The sequence below is a fragment of the Capra hircus genome, chromosome 26 (genome assembly GCF_001704415.2).
Source record: "Capra hircus breed San Clemente chromosome 26, ASM170441v1, whole genome shotgun sequence".
Lineage (NCBI taxonomy): Eukaryota > Metazoa > Chordata > Mammalia > Artiodactyla > Bovidae > Capra > Capra hircus.
In genome coordinates this window covers 98,461-103,705 of record NC_030833.1, presented here as the reverse complement: position 1 = coordinate 103,705, position 5,245 = coordinate 98,461, and the positions used below count along the sequence as shown (strand labels likewise).

Genomic DNA, 5,245 nt, shown 5'->3' with positions numbered 1-5,245 from the left:
CACCTCAGGGGGCAGTCGCTCTCACTGAATGTTCCCAGAATTATCCCACAATCCTGATAATTATCCCACAATTATCAGGAGCGCAAAGCTCCATTTTTATTACCAAAGTAAGTTTTTAAATCCTCTTTCTAAGTGGGTCATGCACACAATTCCAAGAGGGAGCACTCAGAACAAGTGCAAGCTCTTTCTCTACAGCCTGAGCCAGAACAGCGCCCACGGTCTCAGAGGGACCATGCTGGCACCCTCCAGGGCTGTGATGAACCAGACGCTGGTCACCGACTTCTTCATTCTGGGGTGCTCAGAGACACCTGGGCTGCGAACGCTGCTCTTTCTCGCCTTCCTGCTTCTGTACACAGTGGCCCTCTCTGGACACCTGCTGATTGTGGTGGTCATCAGCTCCAGTCCAGCCCTGCACACCCCCACGTACTTCTTCCTGGTCAACCTGGCCGTGGTGGACATTCTCTGCAGTCCACAATCCTACCTGAGCTTCTGGTGGGCACGGTGGCCAGCAAGACCATCTCCTATGGGGCTGCATGGCCCAGCTCTTCTTCTTCACGTGGTCCATGGGGGCCGAGCTGCTGCTCTTCTCGGCCATGGCCTCTGACCGCCACGGGGCCATCTGCCGGCCCCTGCATTAGGGCGCCCTCACGGGCCCCCGGGGGTGCGCACTCTTGGCGGGGGTGGTGTGGACAGTCAGCCTGACCAACACCAGCGTGCACACAGGCCTCATGCTTCGCCTGCCCTTCTGCCGCTCCAACGTGGTGGAGCACTTCTGTGAGATCCCCCCTCTGTGAAGCTCTCCTGCGCCCCGACCCAGCGGAATGGAGCCACGGCCCTCAGGGCAGACGCCCCCCTGGTGGTGGGGAGCTTCTCGCTGATCACACCGTCCTACGGCTGCTCCTGCGCACGCGCCCGCGGGGGGCGAGCGGCGCGCCTTCCGCCTGCTCCTCCCGGCTCCCGGTGGTCGCCCTGCACTACCCCACCGTCATCTGCACTTACATCCGCCCCGCGTCCAGCCGCTCGCTGGACAAGGACAAGCTGGTGTCGGTGATCTCCACTTCCGTGGCCCCTCCCCGAACCCGCTCATCTGCTCGCTGAGAAACATGGAGGTCAGAGCGGCGCTCAGGAGGCTTCTGTCCTGCTGCTGAGGTCGCACCCAGCAAGGTCCTCGCGCCTGGAGGGTGGGGCCCAGGGTGGCTTTCCCTAAACTGGGGCAGGGTTGTTGTCTGGAAGCCCCATCCTGCCTCCTAAGGTCTCACCCTACTGTGCTGTAGTGAGACCATGGGACCCGCTCTGGGCATCTCTCCTTCACTTTCAGGAAGCCCCTTAACCTCCCAGACTCACCCTGTCCTGCCCTGGTGGATCCTGGGGTGACCAATGCCAGCTTCCTGACCCAAGAAGCACGTAGTAGATCACCAGCTGCGCCTGGCCCTTTCTTCAGCCTTTCTGGCAACTTCTTCCCGAGATGCCCATGTCTTTCTTTTCCAAGCCTGCACCTTGCTGCAGCCCTCCCTCTTTTGGGCTTCTGCGTTCACGGTGGGTGGCCTTGCCTTAGTCACAGGAGGATTTGAGCAGGGATGAGAGGGATTAAGGTAGGATAGGTTAATCCTATTCTACTTTAGGATAAGATTTCCAGTGGTGGTGGGGGCAGATTTCAGGAGGATAGGTTCCCCCTTGGTAGCAAAGTTCCAGGAGTGGTCTTTTTAAATGTGAGTGCTTTTTAGGAGAATATTTTGGCAAGGCTTTTTCAAGTCTATGATGTAAAGATGTTACTGGTATCAGTATGGAAAGTGGCCAGGCTGTTTCCTTTTCTTCCCCCTCTACCACAAACTCAGCTGTCCTCCCCTTCAGAACCAGGCTGCAGGAAGATTGGGCTCAGGCAGGTGTGGGACCCAGGGAGATGCTGGGGAGGGGGAGCTCTTCATGGGCGAGCCCTTTCTGTTCCCTTGTGATTTAGGTTCACAGGGCTGGGGGGAGGGCCGTGGGGAACCTGTGCGGCTTGGAGGGACGGGGACAGAAGGGCCCCTTTGAGGGAAGGGATTCTTGGTTCCCTGGGGGCTGTCTCCTCTGAGCAGGTCTTCCCCTGCTATGGTGCTTGTCTGTCTCCTGAGGACGACAGGGTCCAGCTTCTCGCGCTTGAACCAGGGTTTGCTCGTCTGGACTGGCGCATTCTGGAAGCACTGTGCACCACGCGCGAGGCAGGCCCCCGTGAATGCTACTGACTGCAGAAGGACGAGTGATGCGGGGGGTTCTGCCAAGGAGGCCGTCAGACTTAGTTTTGCAAAGACTTGGTAGAGGCATGTTTGTGGCATGGTTAGTCAGTGATGACCTCATGCGAAGAGCTGACTCGTTGAAAAGACTCTGATGCTGGGAAGGATTGGGGGCAGGAGGAAAAGCGGATGACAGAGGATGAGATGGCTGGATGGCATCACCGACTCGATGGACGTGAGTCTGAATGAACTCCGGGAGTTGGTGATGGACAGGGAGGCCTGGCGTGCTGTGATTCATGGTGTTGCAGAGTCGGACATGACTGAGCGACTGAACTGAACTGAACTGAATCAGAAATAAGCTTCATGTGAGATTTATGAAACCTATGGAAATTGGGAAGTGTCACTGAAATGGTGGCCAGTGGCAGAATTCTCAGTACAATCCTGGAGCATCCGAGTTTACACAGGACACTGTGTGTGTGTGTGGGGAGGGGGTGGGGATGGGAGGTGTTGGTCAGCAGCGTGTTGAGAGCTGTTGGTACCACACCCTGTGGTTTGACCTCGAGATATGTAGGCTTTGCCATCCGTGCTGCTCTGACCTCAGGGTAAGCATGGCTGCAGGAAGTGCTTCCAGACATGAACCCTGAAGCCAGAACCTGCATGAGAGGAGCCTGTCCCCACCTCCATGTTGGGGGAGGCACCGCACTGAAATACGTGTCCAGATCCCCAGGGAGGAGCCCAGCCGCGGCGGCCCTGTGAGGCTCAGGCTCCTGGCTCGTGCGGACTCCTGCTCCCTGCTGTAGGGATTCCCTGAGAGGATAATGGGGTTTCTTTTAACTACAAATGGACTCTATGCTAATAACTAGAAAATAAGGCATTTGAAAGGAGAATATACGAAAGTAAAACCCTTGTTAGCCTATTGAGAGGCAGCTACCTGTAACATTCTGGCATAAACAGTTTTCTGTTTGTACTCCTACACGTATACAGGTTATCAAAGGGGAAGGGGGGAGATAAATTAGGAGTTTGGGATTAACAGATATGCTCTACTGTATAGAAAGCAGATAACCAACAAGGACCTACTGTATTATAGCACGGGGAACCCTACTCAATGTTTGTAACAGTCTACAAGGAAAAAAACCTGAAAAAGAATATATATACGTATACATATATAAAAGAATTACTTTGTTATACATCCCAAACTAACGCAACTATGCTTCAGTAAAAAATAGAGGATCACTTTGTGTTTATTATTTTATGAAAACTGTTTCTCACAGTTTAGAATTCTTTACATGTCATTCCAGGCTTTTCCAGACCGACTCATTTGGGAGGGCCCGTATTCACTGTTGGGGTGTGTGTGAAGCCGTCAGTGTGCCCACTAGCGCCTCAGGCATCACCCTGCAAGTGCCGGCCTCCTCCCTTTCCTCAAGCCTGACATTCAAATTCTCAGGAAGTTCCCTTGTGCTTTCTTTACTCCAAAATAAAATGTATGCATAATAAATAATGTTTTTAAATACTGAAATTAAAAAGGAGACAATGTTTTTTTTTTTTCAGAAGAGACAATGTTTTTTTTTCAGTTTGATAATCTTTAATTAGATTGTATCAGTAGCCTTCATGCAGATAACAATTATAATCTCCAGAATAAATATTTTAAAATGCTGCAACTGTTTTTAGTACCTGAAAGTGACCTAAAATAGGCAAAACTGGATAGAAATACACTGTGTGAGAATGGAGTCATTATGAACATTCTCCTGTTTGAACTCAGTTTCCAGCTGAGCACAGGGCACCTGCGGCTCCTCCTGAGGCCGCAGTGTAGGTAAGGAGAGACGGGAGCGCCCGTGCACTGGTGGTGGGAAAGCAGCTGGTGCAGCTACTGTGGAGAACAGTATGGAAGCTCCTGAAAAAATTAAAAATAGAGCTACAGTATGATCCAACATGGAGAAGGAAATGGCAACCCACTCCAGTATTCTTGCCTGGAGAACCCCATGGACAGAGGAGCCTGGCAGGCTACAGTCCAGGGGGTCACAGAGAGTCGGACACGACTGAGCGTGAGCACACACGACCCGACACTCTCCCTCCTGGGCCTGTGTGTCCAAAGGGGCTGGATCAGGGTCTGGAGAGACGCCCATCCCTGTGCACACTGGAGTTATATATACATACGTATATATTGTCTGTATACACATATAATGTGTGTGTGCAGTGTAGAGATACATACACACACATGCACGTCTACACGAGAATACTGTTGAGCCCTGTGAAAAGCTGACAGCTGCTATTTGTGACATTTGGCTGAGTTATTCAGACAGAGAAAGGTAAATACTGTGTGATCTCTTTTATACGTGGAATCTAAAAAGTCAAACTCAGAAATAGACAGTAGGGTGGCAGTTAACAGGGGCTGGGGGTGGGGGTAAGGTTAAGGAGTTATTGTCAAAGGGTATGAAGTTCCAGTTATAAAATCAACAAGTTCTGCACATCTAATGCACTTCAGAATTATTTTTAAACGAGGGTGATTATAGTTAATAGTACTCCATTACATTACCAGAGACCAACTTGCCAACATCTGCTGGATCATAGGAAAAATAAGAGAATTCCAGAAAAAACATCTGCTTCATTGACTACGCTAAAGCCTTTGACTGTGTGGGTCACAACAAACTGTGGAAAATTCTTCCAACAAAATGGCACAGATTCCAGTATTGATGCATTCAGACAAATCGATTCCCAGACAGGGTAAATAACCCTGTCCAACAAATGAACTAACTCCAACTAGGCTACCCACTCCCACAAGAACTAGCTCCCAAATGAACTGGTTCCAGATGGTGGTGGTGATGGTGGTTTAGTCGCTAAGTCATATCTGACTCTTGCAACCCCTTCAGCTGTAGCCTACCAGGCTCCTCTGTCCATGGGGATTCTCCAGGCAAGAATACTGGAATGGGTTGCCGTTTCCTTCTCCAGGGGATCTTCCTGACCCAGGAATTGAACCCAGGCCTCCTGCATTGCAGGCATATTCTTTACTGACTGAGCTACGAGGGAAGCCCCAACTG

The 5,245-nt window shown here is 51.3% G+C and overlaps 1 pseudogene; it reads left to right on the top strand.

Moving 5' to 3' along the window:
* LOC108634000 lies at nt 233-638 on the top strand (annotated as a pseudogene).